The sequence below is a fragment of the Delphinapterus leucas genome, chromosome 16 (assembly GCF_059928025.1).
Source record: "Delphinapterus leucas isolate spDelLeu-1000000601 "Yukka" chromosome 16, BTC_Dleu_Yukka2, whole genome shotgun sequence".
Classification (NCBI taxonomy): Eukaryota; Metazoa; Chordata; class Mammalia; order Artiodactyla; family Monodontidae; genus Delphinapterus; species Delphinapterus leucas.
The window spans coordinates 57043810-57063675 of NC_143144.1; the positions used below are offsets into that span (position 1 = coordinate 57043810).

Here is a 19866-nt window from a genome sequence, read left to right on the forward strand (position 1 = left end):
GTCTCAAATACCTGGGATGTAATTTCCCGTGGTTTGGGAGCCTCTTGCTAGGAGTTGCTGGGGCTGAAGCAGGAGGACAGAGTGAAGCCCCTTACTAGGGTCCCAACCAAGCAGTTAGCACTTTCTTGTTATTTTACGTGTGCAACTATGTAAGAGTGGACCCTTCTCCCAGGCACACATGGTATTTGTGGTCATTAACTCAAGAGGTGGGTGTGGGGTGGTCTGATAGAGTGTGAGGCAGGAAGGTGGGTGACGTGGACTCCAGGCCTCTCTACCCATTGAATTGACTTGCTGGGGAATTTTTAGAATCATAGAATTTTAGAGCTGAAAAGGAACTTAAAGATTTCTTTAACCTCTTTTTCTTTTCCAGCTATTAAAAAGAGAATAAAGGTATGTCTACTCCCTGCCAAGTTCACAGAAATATGGTGCAAACTATATAAAAACTGCATAAGCTCCTTTAAGTTTTGAGTATGCTAAGGTCAAGAAATTGTGGTCAAAGTTGAGCGTATTCAAAAGGGAGGGGGTGTGGTCTCTTTGCCACTTTCTTGAATGGTGATCTTGGGCAAGTCATTTGTTTGCTCAGTTAATCATCTCTTAAAAAAAAAAAAAGATGATATTTCCAGTTTACTTCAGAGAGATGTTGTGGGGATAAAATAAACTAACATTGTTTTTAAAATCACTTTCATGGCTTAATGATCTGCTCAGATATGAGGTCCCAATCCAGAGTGTGATCTGCCATTGATGGGAAATAAGGCCTTGGTTCTCTGCTCCTTCCTAGTTGTGTGTGCAACTTTGGACAGGCCTCTTGATCTCTTTGAGCCTCAGTTTCCCCATTTGTACAATGGGATGACTGCTGCCCTGCTCACCTCCCAGAGAGATTGTAAGAATCAAGTGCAATCTGGATGAAAGGAGACTTTGTGAACTTATGAAGTTCCCATTATTCAAAGGTAGAGGATTTTTACACCCAAAAACCATAGCCAGTGATTTTCCCCAGATCATTGAAGCTTACTCTTTTTTAAAGAGCAAAACTATAAAAGAAATGTTTAAAAACTATTTTTGGATGGGAATCTTTCTGAAACGGATGATATGCTTCCCAGCAAAGTATACTGAGCATGAATAACCTCCTCTTTGCAACTTGGGGGTGTTGAGTTTGGACCTGTATGTACAAAGCCCTGCTTGGTGGAGATGGGGACCACAAAAGCCTCTTTCTCTCAAAAGCCTTTATCTCTGAAAGAAGGTGAGGGTGAACTTGTGGCAGGTGGAAGGTAAATTGCTGAGGAAGAGCCCATTACACAGTGGCCTGCCTCGAGGTCCCAAGCAGTATTGGTGTGGGTAGGCTCTTGAACCCTGTTCTGGGCTCTGAATGAAAATAGCAGTCCTGCCTGATCAGTTACTGTACTCACGACAGTGTGAGACCCCCAGGCTTTTCAGAATGTAGGGCATTGGGTCCCAAACTAAATGGTTCCCAGCTGCTGTGCTTTTGGGGTTCATGTTTCCACCTATAATTGTTGCTCTGTCTTCTCCCTGGTAGTCAGTGTCACTTTTTTTTTTCTCATTAAAAAACTTGTGGTTAAATATACACAAGATAAAATATACCACCTTAACAACTTTTTTCTTTCTTTTTTTTTTTTTTTTGCTGCATGTGGGCCTGTCACTGTTGTGGCCTCTCCAGTTGCGGAGCACAGGCTCCGGACGCGCAGGCTCAGCGGCCATGGCTCACAGGCCTAGCCGCTCCGCGGCATGTGGGATCCTCCCGGACCGGGGCACGAACCCGTGTCCCCTGCATCGGCAGGCGGACTCTCAACCACTGTGCCACCAGGGAAGCCCCTTAACAACTTCTAAGTGTACAGTTCTGTAGCATTAAGTATATTCACATTGCTGTGCAGCCATCACCACCATCCATCTTCACAACTTTTTCATCTTCCCAGCTAAAAATCTATACCTATTAGACACAGACTCCCCATTCTCCCCTTCCCCAGCCCCTGGCAACCACCGTTCTACTTTCTGTCTCTATGAATTTGACTACTCTGGGTACCACATAGAAGTGGAATCAGGCAATATTAGTCCTTTTGTGTCAGGTTTATTTCACTTAGCATAATATCTTCAAGGTTCATCCACGTTGTACATGTGTCACTTGCCTTGCTTTTTAGGGGTGAATTCTATTGTATGTCTATACCACATTTTGCTTATCCATTCGTCTGTTGATGGACACTTGGGTTGCTTCCACCTTTTGGTTATTGTGAATAATGCTCCTATGAACATGGGTGTACAAATATCTGTTCGAGTCCCTGCTTTCAGTTCTTTTATGTATATGTCTAGAAGTGGGATTGCTGGATGATATGTTAATTCTGTGTTTAATTTTTTGAGGAGCTGCCATACTGTTTTCCTCAGCGGCTGCACCATTTTACATTCCCGCCAGCAATGCACAAGGGTTCCGATTTCTCCACATCCTAACCAATGCTTGTTATTTTCTGCCTTTTTGATAATAGCCATCCCAATGGGTGTGTAGAGGCATCTCATCGTAGTGGTCACTTCTTGAGATCCTGACTACCAGGCTTAAATAGCAGCCCCTCCAGTTTCCTGGGGGAACATATGGCTGAGATTGTTAGACTTGTACCTAGAGAGAGAGTAGATGGGCTCAAAGTGAAGCCCGAGGGGCCCTCCAGAGAGGGAAGTACAGGAGTTTGGGCAGGTAGATTCTGTGACATCTTTTCTGGTCAGTCAGAATCTGGCTTGCTTCTGGGTTTCTAATAATGTGGTCGATGGCTGGGATGGATGGACAGTGGCTTCCAGTTAAGCAAAGCAGTTCTTTGTTGTTACAATTCATGTGGCTCCCAAAGAACGTTAATGCTGTCTTACTCATATTGAGTGCTCCCTTTTGCACAAGAGATGCAGGACTATGGTTCAGGTGGGAGCACTTGGGATGGGTAAAAGGCAGGGAGTATTATAATGACATGGCCTCCTGGTGAGCTTGTCCGCTGCTCCAGGCCATGTGCTTCTCTCTAAGCTGTTGGGGACAAGATCTCCCTGCTTTCTGAGCCCACAGGGAAGGGGGACCAAGCTTAGTGTGCCCTCACACCTCTGACCAGCCCCAGGCCCTCAACTTGTGTCCCTTATTGCCCTCGGAAAGGGGAACCTGTCAGGAAAAGGGCTGGCGCAGGGTATGGGGTGGGGGGCGTAGGGGGATGGGAATGGCTCCTCATTTGTACCTGTCTCCTCTGGGAGGCTGCCACCAGAGCCCAAACCTAGGCAGCCAGCCAGTTACCAGGCAGCCTGGATCTTAGAGGCGAGCCTGTGGACTTGGAATTTTGTTCTTTTTAAGGGCTTGTAGAGATGAAATTAGCAACAGCTCACCTTTGCTGGGTGTGTACCATGTGCCAGGAGCCTCCTGTGCAGTATCTTGATTAATCTTCACATCCATCCTATGGGTGGATACTATTATCACCTTTTCACAGAGGAAGAAATTGAGCCTTAGAAAGGTAATGTCTCCTCTCTAAGGCCATGCAGCTTGTAAACAGCAGGGCCTGATCTCAGAGCCTGAGCTTTTGGCCCCTGTATAGTTTACCTTCCCAGGAATGGGAGGAAGAGAGCACAGGGTTTTTTTGTTTTGAAACAAGAGTTTGTTATTGAGTACCTTCAGGCACCCTGCTCACCTTGTTCAATCATCTCTTTTGATTCTCCTCATTTTGCCTTATGAGAACATTCCTACCCAATTTACATAGGGGAAAGTAAACTGATTTCTGGTGGTCACAGGCTGAGCAGAGGCAGAGCTGGGACTCACTTTAATACTTTGACTCAAATTTCAGTGCTCTGAGCTCATTCCATTGTGCTGCCTCCTCCCATCCCCATGAGAAGAATCGGGAGGTGGCTGTGAAGTCTGCAAAGCTGCAAGGACTGGAGTCACTCCACTCCCTTCCCATTGCTGTCTCCTCCTTCTCTCATTTCCTCACCCCCAGACTATATCTCAGGGTCCCATGAGTCCATCATTATGCATCTAGTACTTGGCACTTTGGCGCATAGTAGGTGCTCAGTAAATGTGCATTGCATGTTTGAGGGCTGAGTGTGGTGGAAGCAGTAGAATCTCAGCCAGATTGTTCCTGAAGAGGAACACCAGCAGAATGCAAACAGCATTGTTTTCTCCCTCTTCTCCCAGAAGGAACCTCCACTTCCCAATGCCCAGATGCCAGGGACTTGAAGAAAAGAGTGCCTTGGCTCTGCAGACTTTGAATTACCCCCAAATTCCCAAGGGAAAAGAGGCAACAGAGTTACATTAGCAAAGTGCTTGCAGGATCAGGTGTCATTCTTTGTAATTAATAAGACTAATGATCCCTTGCTATGTTCATTTTGCCATTTTCAAAGTGCTTTCTCAAATATTATGTGTCATTTGATCCCCACAACCATCCTGTTAGGTGATCAGGGCAGGAATCATTTTTCCTGTTTTACCGATGAGGATACTGAGACTTAGGATGTTAAGAGCTGCCCAAGGTTGTTGACAGGTAAGTTAGGCAGAAGCCATGGGAGGCAATGGCCCCTCTGCTTTCTCATTGTGGTGAGAAAGTCTCAGGTCAGAGCCTCAGTTTCTGCATCTGTGAAATAGGGACAAGAGTAGACCACTTCAGGTATTCAGGGATTAAATGTGATGATTTGTGTGAAGTGATCAGTGCAATGCTCACACAGGGAAATGCTTAGCAAATGATGGCAGTAGGCCATTAATGACAATAACCTAGGCTAAGTTCATTGTTTCTTTGGGGACTTGTATTCTACTGACTCTTGTTCAGCTCAGAGTATTGGGAAGAGCAGAGTGTAGCCTCCCTTACCTTGACCTGGGAAGTCCGACTCTGGCCACCCTCTGGCCCTTCCCCTGCACTCAGAGTGTATAGCAAGGGCTGACCCTGAATTTCTTTTGATTTGCAAAATCTGAGGTCTTTCAAAGAGGACGTTTATAAGGTAGAGTTTTTCGTTTGGTAACAAGTAATTATGACAATTATGACAAATATTTTATTCACTTAGTATCCATTTGCATTATTTTATCCTAGCTCCTCCAGCTCATTAGCTGTGTAATCTGGGCAAGTTGTTTTGGATTTGGGGGCCTCACCTTCCTCACCTGTAAAATGGAGATAACTGTATCTACTCATAGGGTTGTCTTGAGGATGAAATGAGTTAAAGCACATAAATGCTTAGACTGGTGCCTGGGGCATATTAAAATATTCAGTAAATAGTAGTTATTTTTTTTCATTATTATCAGCATGCTTGGCACTGTATTTAAGCCAGCTGTCCCCAGCCTTCTTCTTCCCCCCAAGTTGAGATATATGGCCAGTGAAGTTCATATACAAGACCTAGCTTCTGCTCTGTACCCTGGCTATTTACCATTCTTGTAACTCCACTCATTCAGGAAAACAAACGGGAGGCAAGTTGCACAAGAGTGATATTATTGCAGAGATAGCCTTGAATCTAGCTTCATTTTTTTTTTTTTTTTTTGCGGTACCCGGGCTCTCACTGTTGTGGCCTCTCCCGTTGCGGAGCACAGGCTCCGGACGCGCAGGCTCAGTGGCCATGGCTCACGGGCCCAGCCGCTCCGCGGCATGTGGGATCCTCCCGGACCGGGGCACGAGCCCATATCCCCTGCATCGGCAGGCGGACTCTCAACCACTGCGCCACCAGGGAAGCCCCTAGCTTCATTTTTTAAAAAATGTGAATCATTCACAAAAACTTGAGAACTTCAACTCTTGTTAGTTACAGATCTCTTGCAATGTCCCGCATATTCTTGCCGATTCCAGCAACAACTAGTAGCTACTTCTCTGGGCTCTCTTGGAACAGATGCAAACACTTCTTGCCTGGTAGGTTCAGGGCTCGGGAGTGCCCTCAGTGTGCTCACCCTCAGGTTGGCAGAACATGTCTGGGTCTGCTGGGGCTTCCTTCCTGGAGCCTGGCACCTCCTCCATGAACTTCCAAGAAAGCAGTGATAAACATCACAGCAGGGCCACTTGTCCACACTTGATACACAACTTCCTGCAACTGGATTCAAAAACAATGGTTTTATAGTTATTATATACTGCTGTTTATTGAGTACTAACTGTGTGGCAGGCCCTGCAGTAGGTACTTCATACACATCTCCTCTAATCCTCCCGTTAATTCACTGCAAGTGATGTTGTCCTCATATTAGGGGAGAGGCTCCGTGATACTATTGCGCCCAGGGTCACATGGTGAGAAATGGAAGATTTCGGATCCCAGATTACTGTTTTCCATTTTCAGCCCTGCATTCCTTCCATGAAACACCTGCCCCACTCTCAGTTTCAACTGAGGGCTCACCGGGCCCTAAACAGGTATAGCTGGTTTACTAACGTCATTGCCACCCATGACTATCGAATAGTCTGCTTCTGCCAGTTCTTGCACTATGTATCCCGAGTATGTTAGGAAGTGCACTTTGCGACAGCCTTCATGGGTTTGTCCCCCCTTCCACCTCTCCCCACCTACCCCTACTGCAGTGTCTGCTAAACAGACCACACTGTCCTCTGTAACATGGGATATCACACATGGCATTGATTTTTTTCACTTATGCAATGCGCTCTGTTCCCCCAAAATAGACTGTCACGTGGCCGGAGCATTTCCTTTCACGAACCCTCACAGCAGCTCCAGGAATCATCACCCCTGAAGCAGTCCCGTTTACGTGGTGATTACCACGTGCATTAGGCACCCTACTACATGTTTGACTTCACTGCCTTCATTGTTCACGTCAGCCCCAGGAGGTAGGCATAATTACCTCCACTTTACAGATGAGGAAGCTGAGGCTCAGGGAGGTTAAGACCCTAGTCCACGAAAGTGGGGGAACTGCTGTTTGAATCCTAGTAGTTGTACCCCAGGGGCCTGTATCTTAACCGCTATGGGAAACTGCCCCTAAATATTCACCGTAACTGCCTTGTCCCGGCCATGGTGTTAGCACAGGGCGCAGCGTGAAGAGTCAGTTCCTTTCCTCAAGGAGCTCACGGTGTGGTGGGCTGAATAATACTGAGCTTCTGTGATCTGTTTTTATTTATTCCATTTCCATGTGGGCACACCCAAGTGTGCAGATTCATGACACACAGCTCCAAGGTTGCAGGGTGAGCTGAGGGGACAGTCCCCGGCGAGCTGGCAGTGCTCTGTATGGCTGTGTTTATGCCCCAGGTTTACTTCTCCGTTTGCTATTTGCCCTTCTTCCCTCTGGGCTCTCACATCAGGTTCATAGAACCCAGAGCTCATCCGGGTCTGGCCCAGTGTGATATTCCTGTTTGTGGCCCAGTGCAGGGCTGGCTGGCGAGGACAAGGGAAGCCTTATTTGACTGGAAACTTGCTGCTATTATGGCTTTTTATAAGGTCCCAAATTATTTTTTGAAACATGCTGTATGCGCTGTTATTTGGTCCCGCTCCCTGAGGAGCAGAGTGGGCTAGTCTTTGGAGTCCATAGGCAGAAGGAGAGCTACATTGGACCCTTTAATCTGTAGCTGACCTCGCCTATCTGAAGCTGAGCTTAGCGTTGCCCTGCTTTGACGTATGTCCCATGGAAGATCCAGGGCCTGGATGTCTGGTCCATTTTTGGCCATTAAGCACGTTTTCCCGCAGCCCCGGACAGAGATTCTCAGTCTGCTACTGTTGACAGCACCACTCCTTGGGCATTCATCTATGCCAGGGGCCTAGGCCCAGGGGAAATATCCAAGGAGAGACTTCAGCCTGTGGGCCCTGTTCTGCATGTGTCTGGCTCACCACCCGATGCTGGTTTGGATATGGATTGATGGGGACCCCTTTTGTAGGCTGGGCCTGGGGCCTCAGTTTTTAGAGGTAAAATGATCCAAAAGCTGTGGGGCTGCTCAGAATCTACCCTTACCTTTTAGAAGAGAATTGGCATTAATAAGGAATTCGGCTGGAGGAACTGGTTCAGAAATGTCAAGCCCCTGGTCTGTGGTCTGTCCTGTGCAGTCAGAAGTGGAGCTGGTACCTGACCCAGGGAATCTGACTCCATTTCCTGTGTCTTTTCTGTACATCCTGCCTCATTCCCGTGTATGCATATTATACATGTATGTCTCATCATCCATGATGGCTTACAGTCTATCTGGGGGAAGGAGCAAAGACAAATAGAGGTGTGATACAATTTCAAGCAAGATAATGTGCAGACAAGTGCTGAATCATGCGGTGTAGACAGGTAGAGACAAAGGCAACGTGTAGACACTTGAGAAAGAGTCGAGGTTGGATAGGGCAGATATTAAGGGTAAGTGAGGAGAGTTTACAGAAGGGTTAGTGATTTCAGTAAGGGGTGCAGGTTGGAGAGAAGCAAGTAATACAATTTTCTTTATTGTAAAAGCAGTCTGTGTTTATGTAAAAAATGTGAGCAATACCAGAAAGCCCAAAGAAGAAAATCTCCTTCATATTCCCACCACCCAGAGAGAGTCTCCATTACCGTTTGGTGTTTGTTCTTCTAGCCTTTCTTTCTTTTTTATTTTTTAGGCAGTAGAGTCAAATTGGCGGTGTACACCAAGGTTAAGGGAAGGTCTCGAATAGCAAATGGGGAGCGTAGGTCAGAGCAAGCCTCTGCTGGTTCCTTACACATGGAGTGCAATGAATGAAGTGTTTCAGGAAGAGGCACCCAACATCCGTGAGCAGATGGGATCGGACCCTGTGAGGAAGCAGGGGCTCCTCCACCCAGAGCTGGGACTCAGATTTCATCGCCCACTGCAGAAGAGTCTCAGGTTTACTCCTCACTGCTGCTTCCCAGGGGGTCAAGGGAAAGAATTTGTCCTGAGTCGTCTCAAAAGCTCGCTTCCCCCGACACACCCCCATCCCACAGACTCCTCTCTTTCTTACTTACCATCCAGTTTCTCGAGCAGAGTTCTCCTCCCCTGGAGTTGGGGCCACACAGCTGATTTTGCCACACCACAAAGCTGTGCTGCTACCTGAGGTCATTTCAGGGGAGAAACTATATATAGCGGAGGACTAGCATCAGGACATCTCCATATTGTTCTGACCGTTTAGCATTGCCCTTCAGCTGATGCAGGCAGGGTCACCTGGGACTCAGCGCTCGTCAGATGGGCTCTGCGTTGTATCTTCAGCGCTCTCTCTGTGTTCCCCAGCCAGTGCTCACCCACACAGGACCGGGGTTCTGACCCCTCCCAGTTCCAAGAGAGCCTTTAAAGGAGCTGCCTAGGGAAAGGGGCAGTAGGGAGAGTTCAGAGCCCAGAGTTCTCTTCCAGCTCAGCCACTTGGCACCTGTGTGGCCTTATGCCTATGAATCTCTGGCTCCTCATCTGAATGATAAAGGAATTGGTCTGGAACAGGTATTTTTGTTCGTTTGTTTGTTTTTTTGCGGTACGCGGGCCTCTCACTGTTGTGGCCTCTCCCGTTGCGGAGCACAGGCTCCGGACGCGCAGGCTCAGCGTCCATGGCTCACGGGACCAGCCGCTTCGCGGCATGTGGGATCTTCCCGGACCGGGGCAGGATCCTGTGTGCCCTGCATCGGCAGGCGGACTGTCAACCACTGCGCCACCAGGGAAGCCCAGGAGTTTTGTACTATTGGTTTAAGCCACTGGAACCCTTTCAGATGCAAGCTTACAAGGTAGCCTGATATATACAACCAAATGGGCGTGCCCCTGGTTGAGACTGGGGACACTGGAGCCCCAGGAGGTTCCACTGAAGTCTCAGGGTCCCGCAGAGTGCACAATTTGAAAACCACTAGGTGAGACAACCCTCTGAGGTTTCTTCTTCTAGACTTAGGATTCATGGTCTGGCCTTGCAATGGCCTCTGGCATAAATGACCCATCAATAGGGGTGGAAACTTTGTGACCTCTTGGAGACTTTGATGGTCATCTTGGGGGAGGGGAGAATGGTACAGGGACAGAAATCTCGGGGCAGAGGTTTCTGTAGTGGGGGCAGCCCAGGGGAGCACAGTTTGCAGATCCAGTTGGACGTGCTGGCCCGCACCACCATGGGCTATTTTCTCCAGCCTGCTCCCGCTTGCCTTTCCTTTGAGTGCTGGTTTGTCCCAAAGATGAGATGAAAATGAGGATATAATGCACTTCAGGCAAGGAACGTGCATTTAACTTAAGTTGCCTGGGGCTGAGTTACATACTTGATACGTGGAGTATTTGTAGAGCATGGTGGTACCTTTGGCAGGAATCAGAAAGCCAGGATCTGGGGCCAGTTTTTTTCATTCAGTAAGTTTGTTTGTCAGGCACCTGCTTTGTATTCCTGGAGAAGCATAAGGGAGATCCCAGCTTTGTTAGGACCCCTTGATTTCGAGTTAACAGAAACCAGCTGAATCTAGCTTAAGCACAAAAGGTGATTAATTACAGGGTTTCAGGGGGTGCGCAGGACCCCACAGCAAGATTGCTGCCTGGCCTTAAGCAGGGATTGGAAAAACCTTGTCAGATTCTCCCTCTTCCCCTCAACTCGGCTTCTCCTTGGGCTTCCTCCTGTCTCTGCAGCCGGGCTTCCTCCTCCTTCAGGCCACATGGCCCCAGTGTTCCTGCTGCAGCTCCAGCCACACTCAGGGGGGCTTAGCTCTCCCAGCCCAAAGTCCAGATTACCAGAGCAGTGGGTCCAATTGGCCCAGCTTGGTCCACTCAGCTCCAGCCAGGGGGTGGGGTCATATGCAATAAAACCTGTCTCGTGGGGGCCACTTCTGACCCCGTGCGGATGCGGGGCAGCTCCAGAAGAGGGGCACTTGTGAGCCGCACAGACAACTGCAAAGCTGTGTGCTCCTCCAGCCCTCAGTGAGGAGCTCCAGTCCCAGGGCAGGAGCAGGTGTAAGAGGAGCACTTACTAGGCTCACAGGGAGACAGGAAGAGAAGTGACCCTTGGCAGAGCCTGCTTGTTGCCGAGTACACGGCTCTTCCAGTTGGGGCTGTCAGATGGAGGCGACAGGGCTCCCTGGGCTGGTGTTGGCAGTGTTCCCCACAGAGCAGGGGCCCCTCCGCGTTAGCTCAGGGGGAAAGGGTTTGTTGGCAGGATTACAGCGAGGCAGCCGGCCTCATGGGAGCTGGGCCTGAAGAGCAGTCAGGAATGGAGGCGGCTCTGTCTTTTGGGGGCCGTTGGCCTCTCCGCTTGTGTCTGAGCATCTGCTCCTGGCTTCCCCCTCCGTAGACCCAGCCTTCTCTTCTTACTCATCGGCTTGTTCCATGACTGAGCACGCCAGTGCCAAGTTCTGGCAGCGAGTAGATTGGCTACTCTGTGGCCAGGGATCACCCAGGTACAGGCAGCAGGTGGGCGCCTGATCCTGCAGGATGCTGGGCTGCCCCTTTCAGGACTCTGGGCAGGGCAGGTGTTAAGAAATGGTCTCCTCATACCTCCTGCAGTCAGGGGGAATGCTTGCAGACAGAGGAGAGGGGAGCCTGGAAGATGGAAGAGAGGAGGGGGCTCAGGAAGGGGGACCAGTCTGAACTGAAGCAAGGGTGCAGGGAGGGGCCGGGGGGCCAGTGCGTGCTTCGGGGAGGGGACAGTAAGAGGCAAGGTCTGAAAGGCACCTTGAGAGCTGAGCTGTGGGCCAGGGGTGTGGAGGGGATGGGGAGCCACTGGGAACGTGTGGCCAGGGCACGCTGCCGGGGACTTGAAAGGGTACCCTGGACTCCGAGGCTGAGAAGGATGGCTGGGGAAGGGATGGAGCAGGGCTGAAGACAGCCAGGCCAACTAGGGGGAGGAGGGGAAAGTTCTGCCCTGACATGTTGGGAGTGGAAGTCCCTTTGAAGAAAGAATCCACAGGATTGGGTGACAGGTTGTCGGAAGCAGGAGGGCCAGAGGCGTGGGGGGAGGGCTGGGAACATTGGGGAGGGCCTAGCGACACTGGGAACTTGGGGAAGGGAGGCTCCTCTAAGGAGAGAGATCGTTAGCCTTACAGAGCAGCAGGGCTGCTGGAGTGCTTGTTGTTTTATGTTGGGAGAGCTGAGCAGAGTTAACAGGGAAAGGGAAGTCCCAGGCTAAAGGAAGGAGACTTCTGGAGAATGGGTCCTGGGCCCACCAGCTCTGCTTCTCAGGAACTGTGATCCTGCCCAAGGCGCTCAGCTTCCTCATCTTCAAAATGGGAACAATATCTGCCCAGTCTTCCTCCTAGCGATGTGAGGAAGGTCAGAGGTCACACACATGGCGATGCTTTGTGCACAGGAAAAGCTTGTACAGATGCGGGCAGCCTTGTTACTGTGGCTGTTGGTGTGCCGGCCTGCATGGTGACCCCCTCTGCAGGGTCAGGGAGCCTTCCTTCCCGTAGCCACCCCCGACTCCCGGATGATGTCGCTGCCAACTCCATGTTACCTGGGGTCATGTTGAGATCAGCACCCTTCTGGAATTTGAGCCTGGGGGTACCTGGATGGCCGATTAGGTCTAAGATTAGTCACCCCTCACCAACTTCAAGCATTCTCCTGATGGGTGCTGTGTGTGTGTGTAGTCCAGTGGAGAAGGAGAAGAGGCAGTTGGGGAAGGGCGGGATGTGGGCAGGCTGAACCATGTACATTTCAGAGTGGAGCTGGAAGGTGATTTCTCCCCCACGTGGGCCTCCTTGGCCTGTTCCCCAAAGAGAAAACCACGGAGCACTTGTTTCAAAGTTCCCAGGAAAAGGGGAAATGATGAAACCTGCATCCTGTTTTGCCACCAGCCTAGGGAGGAGGACCCAGGTGGGGACAATAGATGGTGGCAGTGACAGGAGTACTGGTGAAATCCTGGGGCCTGCCGAGTTGGGGCAACAGAGGCTTGAGGAGGGGACCCAAGGTCAATGAGGGGAGAGCGTGTGGCCCTCCTTCCCCTTCTGTCCCCACTTTGCTCCATTTAGTAGCACCCGGCAGCCTGATAGCCTGCTTCGTTTTCCCCAGCCACCCCTCCCTCAGGATGTGGCCCGGCTTTCCCCTGCTGCCCACGTCCTGTGCTTCCCGGCTTCCTCCTGGCTCACCTGCAGCTTCCTGTCTCTGGGAAGGCCGGCTTCCTGTGCCCTCCTGTCTTTGGTTTGGGTCTTTCCCTGGTGATTTCTCTTTTTCCCCCTCCAGCCCCTTTGGCTGTTTCTGTCTGTTTCGCTCCTACAGAGCCTCTGCTCCTCCCAGCCCAAGTGAGACTTTGTATTCTCCTGCCAGCTCCTTTCCAAACTCGGGCCCCTTGGAGTATTACTTTTTCTAAATCGCAGCAGCTGTGCATTTTGCTGGCCTACCCAGCTGTTCTTGTCCTTGACCACAGAGGTCATGTCATTTATGACAATAAATAGAAAATGAGAATGAGAGGGTTGCCCCATGCCTCTGGGCTCCCCTTCCAGCTGCCTGCAATCCTACTGGGAAACAGTAATAGTAATAAAAATAATAAAGCTAATGCTTATACTCTGCATTTTCACTTATCATTTTCCAGATGCTGTGCTAAATATTTTACATGCCTTATTACATTTAATCTTCATAATAACCTAGAGACATAAGTTGTATAGTCATCCTCTCACAGCTGAGGGAAACTGAGGCTCCAGAGGTTATGTAAGTTGTCTGACATTACCTGCGAGTAAGCGGCAGAATGAGAGTAGAACTCGTGTGGGTCTGACTCCCATGCCCATCTCCTAACTTTGGCGACCTATCTGCCTTCCACTGGAGGAGGAGAGTTGCCACAGGGCCAGGCATCCCCTCAGCCCACCTAAATTTCCAAGTTCACCTTTCCCCCAGTTGCCTGTTGAAACTAGTAACTAGCCCAGATAAGGAACCCTTACAGTGTCCTTCTCAGAGCTGTGCTTTGTTTCTCGTTTCTCCGTACCCCAAACAATGGAAAGACCTTCAGGTGGCAGGGCTCATAGCATTTCTCTTTGCTGTGGACTCCCCCATACCAGTGTCCCATTTTACAGATGGGAAAATGCCTCCTAGTCTTTTTTTTTTTTTTAATTCTTATTAGAGTATAATTGATTTACAGTGTTGTGTTAGTTTCAGGTGTACAGCAAAGTGAATCAGTTATACATATACATAGATCCACTCTTTTTTAGATTCTTTCCCCATATAGGCCATTACAGAGTATTGAGTAGAGTTCCCTGTGCTGTACAGTAGGTTCTTATTAGTTATCTATTTTAGATATAGTACTGTGTATATCTCAATCCCAATCTTCTAATTTATCCCTCTCTCCCCCACCCTTAACCCCGGTAGCCATCAGTTTGTTTTCTACATCCTCCTAGTCTTAAGAACTTAATTTGACATTATCCTGACAAAGGAACTTCAGAACTAGAAATAATAGTCTAATCTCTTGACTTCCATTCGATACTCTTCCCACTGAGATCATGTTGCCATTCTGTTCTGAGTGTGCTAGAACTATGCCCCAGAGGTTGCCTCTTCCACACATTCTGTTTAGAACACTTCTGCTCTTTGCAGTTGGCCCTCTGTGTTCTATTCTTGTCTGTGAGCGGTGATCATCAATGGGAGAGAGATTGAATCAAAATCTCTGGGGATTGGGGCATATAGGAAGTTTGAAAGAGCATATTCAGTATCATAATCACATCTTAGGTTTGGAAAATAAACCATTTTTAAAATGTAAACTATCAAAGGTAGAGTTTGGCAAAAATCTTGCCTGATGTTACAGTAGTTCCCAAGTCGGGCATGGCACAGTTTTGGGTGTGTGTGTGTGTGTGTGTGTGTGTGTGTGTATGAAGTCTGTATTTATCAAAAGGGTGTGTGCTTAAAAAGGCTGGGAAACGCGGTTTTCCAACAAGAGACTGTATTGTCTTGTCGTTCTGTGTCCTGCGGCCCTACAAGTGTTTACTGGAGGTGCCTCAGGATGGCTCGCACTATATGGGGGCATCCTGCCTGCCTTGTCTCGGTTGGACCGAACCCTCTTGGGGCCCTGGGTGGCCTACCCGATGGCTTTGTTGTATGCCAGATGAAGGTGATATCTAGTGTGGAGGCCCGGTCCTGGAGACTTCAAAGCTTATCTGAAGTATATACCTTCATAAAGCTCAGGCGTGCATTGAGTTTGTATATGCCTGGCCCCATGCTTGGTCCTGGGTATGCAACTGAACAAAACAGGTATAGTCCTGCCCTCATAGAACCCACAGAGTAGTGGGGAAACAGATTATGCCCAAATAATCAAAATGCATATGACAAAGGGGAGAAGAGGGTGTTGGGAGAGAACTGTGGGGTAGGGGGAATGAACTATTTTGGGGTTGACGATCAAAAACACTTCCCTGACAAAGATACCTAAGCTGACACCTGAAGGCTGAGACTGAGGGAGCCACGTTTGTCTCATGTGACCACACTCCCCTTTGGCCAGGACTACTTGCTGGCCCATGAGACACCTCTAGATAAATTAGAAGAAGATGCTTTTGGGCAGAGGCAGTCCTGCTAGGGCCCATTGCTGATGATTGAACATGAGCTGGCCCCTGATCCTGGTGCTTATGTGCTGGGTACAATCCAAGGCGGGGAGGTGTGTGGGGGGCGATTACCCAAGCCAGATAGAAGGAACTGCATGAGTGAAGGCCCTTGGACAGCAAACAGCTTGATGCCTTCCAAGAAGTGAAAGAAGCCATTGGAAGAAGCAAGTTGCCACCTCAGCTTTTCTCCCCTGGTAAGGAGGTATTTTCCCTTTCAAGGAGAAAGGAGAGAGAGGCCGCGTCTGGGGCACTGTCCAGAGCTGCGAGGCTGTCCAACAAGCACTTGGATTCTGGCTTCCATGGGGCCATAGTTAGTTGGTGAACGTCTGCTCCGACCTTCTTCCCACAGGAGATGTCCCTTCCACAGTGTCCTAGGAAGAGAGAAGGACCCTTAGGAGGGAGTTCTGGGGAAGCCAGGACGGAGACCAAAGCCCAGGGCCTTCCAGCTTCCATTCAGCCACCCCAGGACAAGTACCTACTCTGTGCCAAGTTCTGTGCTAATCTTGCCAATTTGGAATATCATGAACCTTTAACCTTTTTCTTTGTCTTACCTGGGACACACAGCCTTTCATTCCACAGGTAGGGATGATGGACTCAAATGCGAATGATGGCTGCTGGGTGCAGAGCTCTGCTCGCCTTGGGGAAGGAAGTGGCATTTGAGTTCAGTCCTAGGTGCATGGATGCACATGGACCATTAATTTATGGAGTGGACTAAACTCTAAGCTCTTGGAGGGAGGGCTCCTGTTGTTGATGGTGAATCTGCAGTGCTTAGCATGATGCCTGGCTCATCACAGGTGCTCAGTATGATATAGAGATTTATTTGGAGATTCCGCATCTCTCCAGGAAGGCTGTCCAAATTCGAACCCAGGTTTCTGTCCCTTTGCCCGAGGCCTGCCACTGGGCCACAGCTACCTAGTGACAGAAAAACTAAGGGATGTTTGAGGAACTTGAAATCATGTCTTGGGGAACTGGGACTGCTTGGCAAGAAAACACAAAGGCACGGGGGATCAGGAACGTGGTCTTTAAATCCTCCAAGAACTGTTGTCGTGATATTGTTACCAGTTACTGAGTCCTTCCTTTGTGCCAGGCACTGTGCTAGGGGCTTCACATATGCAATCTCGTTTAATCCTCGCAATAATCCAAAAAGGAGAATATTATTATCTATATTTGATAAGGGAGGGAACTGGTGCTTAGATTAAATGCCCCCCCCCAAGATGGTCTACCTGAGATTTAGAATGGGTCTCTCTGACTCCCAGACCCATAATTGCTGAGAGATTTTAACCAACACAACAGCACTGCCTAGAGATTTTGTCATGTGCTTTCAGAAACTAGAGCTGGCACTCGTGGGTAGGAGCTCCAGGAAGGTAGTTTCCTGTTCCCCATAGGGTGATTTCTCTTCCTAAAGGAGAACAGTCTGAAATTAGAATGGGCTGCCCAGCTAACACTGCAGGACCTCCCAGGATCTTCAACTTCAATGGGATCTGGTTCTACAAAAGCTGAAGCTCTCCTGCCTTACCCTGCTAGGGGCTTTTTCTGAACTGAGCTGACATGAGCAGCAGTACTCAGACTTCCTGGGTCAACCCAGCCTGGACTCTGTGTTCTGCTCCCTGTTCTCCCTGAAGCCCAAGCTATAGGGCTGGGTTCAGGTTTCTTCCAAAAGGAGCTGGGCAGGAATGTGCACCTGACCCCCTTTGGAATGGGCCACGCAACCACATGGCCAGGTCTCTGGACCCTGGCATGGAAGCTGGCACTTGTTTGGCCTTCAGGGGAGGGCAGATTGGAGTGGACGCACCTATTCTGGGCTCTTTAGGGCTACAGATGTTTACATGCATACATTGATTGTCCTGTGCCTTTCACTTTGCCTCACTGACTTCCAGTGGCCATGTGGCTGGCTCCAGGGTGCAGAAGGGTATGGGTTGGCTCTTGAGCCCCTGCCACACATCGAGTGAGTTGATACCAGTGGTTTACACAGGAGGCTGCAGGAGCAGGGGACAACCAATTGGAATTGCAAGACATGGATGAGATCGCCTTTTCCACTCCAGAGCATTTTGACCAGAAATTAGAGTTGGAAAGGCCCTAAAGGTGATATTGTCCAGCTACACACCCAGCGTGGAGTTGCTCCACTCAGCACCCCTGCCAGGCAGTCGGCCAGGCTTTCCTTCAACAAGGCTAATTTTGGATGGCTCTAACGAGGAGGAACTCCTTCCTGGCCCTTTGCAGAGTGTGTTCCTATGCACTGCCTTATTGCCTCTCACCGTGGCCTTGTGAGGGGGTCTGTATTCAATGAGCTTGCGTGATCCTGGGCAGGCTTTCTTTGTGTCTCCCACCCACTGGTTCTGCATGAGCACGTCTGCTTCCCTTTGGTGAAGTTTTCCTGTTACCACTCCTGGAATACGAATCCAGGGTAAGCATTGGTGACCTGTCTTACAGCGTGGTGAGGATCAAAGATAAGGCATAGGCCTTGCCCAAGTCATCCCACACGTGTGGCCAGGCAAGGACCACAACCCCCGAGACGCTCGGTCTTGTCCTTTGCTGCTCAGGCACAGTCTGCCTCCTTCCTGATCTCTGGCATGTTTTATGGGCAAGATTCAGATTTCCAAACAGCAAGGTTAAAGCTTTTTGGCTTCCTTCTTTAGAATGTACCTGGCTGGTGGGGTGAGTGTGGGGATGGACACGTAGGAGCCACATGGTACCAGGAACAGGACGTAGCAGCAAGGAGGAGGGATCTGGAGGGGGGCCAGGGTGTGATGGCTGAGTGCCTCAGAGAAGGGCCACCGCCACGGGAGGCTGGGGCCACCCTGGTAACTCCCTCCTTTTCTCCTTCAGAGGTCTTTCATCTCCCTGCCTCCTTTTTCTTTTGGCTTTTCTCCTTTTTCTCTTCTTGTGAGGCAGCCCTGAGCTGTTCTGCCTTCCAGCTCTTTAGCATCTTCTCTTCTGTCTACCTGGAGATTCCCGATCTTAAGGTTTAGCATCCTTGACACATCATATTTCTTTATAACGTCTTCTCCTTCAGGGCTCTGCAGCCATACCTGCCACTTCAGAGCAACTCCTGTCTGTACCTGGGAGCTTTAACACTGAGCCTCAACCAAACAGTCTGGATGCTTGGCTGCCAGCCTGCCCAGAACATTTAATTACCTCTTGCAGGTGACATCTTATTTCACAGCGACATTTCACGACAGTGCCTTAATGCTGAAGGACAGGTCCAGTGGTAGGAATTTGATGTATTGTGGCATGCCAACAAGAGGACGTTTGGGGGCAATAGAAGGAAATGAGTAACTTGTGGAGTACTTTCCACATGCCAGGAACAGGGCGAGCTTCTCCTTCCAGTGAGCCTGTGAGGTGGCACCATTATCTCTGTTTTACACATGCGAGAACTCAAGCTTGCTTAGGGTCCCAGGGCCAGTTAATGGGTGTGGTCAGAGTGTGAATCCTCTTCTGCTTGACTCCAGAGCCCAAGCTCCTTCCCCTGGTCTGTGCTGCCTCCCCACAGGGCCTCTGTCTTCAGTGTTTCCTACTAGCGCCGAGCCCAGCACCTGTCATGAACATGAACATGTGATGGTGGTCGTAGAAGGTGGGATAGGGCTGTCAGGTAGGGGCCTGGTGAGCTGGGTAGACCTGGGATGGTTGGGCAGATGCCTGAGGCACCTGTGGGCTGGGGGAAGGCAGTGGCTGTCCTCGGTCCTTGTACCTTCTGTTTGGGCGTGACTCAGTGGGCACCCAAGCTTGAGAGCATCCAGAAGTGGAATGAGGAGCGGTGGTGCTGGGTGTAGCAGACCCAGAGTTATGTCAGGGCCATTGATCTCGGCGGGCTCCCAAGGCTGACGAAGACCAGCTTCCTGGTACCTCTGTGAGAGGTGGTATTGGTGAGATTATGTCCACCATCTCCTGGGCCAACTTCTTCCCCATTTCTCTGGTTCTCCGCACCTTCTGCCCCATGACAGCCAGCAGGTTGAGTGTGAGGGGACCCATCTAGGGACTAGAATAAATGTTGGTGTGCATTTGGTTTTGCATCCCTTAACCCTTTCTTAACAGTGGGAGTCAGGCTTTCAAACCTTTGGGGACCAGGTTTGTTTTTCTGGTCCCGTCCATTGGCTCTGATGCTGCCTTTTTCCTGCTCTCACCACAGTGCTCTTCACCCCGTTCGTGCCTCCTTATGGGTTCCTCACAGAGTGTTTGCTCTCACTTGTACACCTTTCACCTTGCCTCCTCTCCTGACACTCCTAGATCTTAGAGGCTTGTGTGGGGGTTAGGACTCACCCTTGCCCAGTAGGCACTGAGAAAGGTATTTGACGATGATGAAGATTTATGTCCCATTGGTGCCTGGCTCACCCTGTGAAGGCAAGTGCGTTTATTCACGTTAAAGCTATTCTGCTGTACGAAAGGGGCCTAATGATACAATTGCTTGAAGAGTGAGAAATTTATTTTTCTGTCTCATGTAGTGGCCCTGTTTCTCCCTGATGTGAGCAGACTGGGTGAGAGGGCACCTCTGCTGCTTGTGGTCATTCTGGGATCCCTTCCCTTTGGAAGCGCTGCTGCATCAC

General features: G+C 49.8%; 1 protein-coding gene across 2 annotated transcripts in view; it reads left to right on the forward strand.

Annotated features, from left to right (window-relative positions):
* The window catches only part of UBTD1 (ubiquitin domain containing 1), a 52312-nt gene that overhangs the window by 6070 nt on the left and 26376 nt on the right, over nucleotides 1-19866 (forward strand). The window lies entirely within an intron of this gene.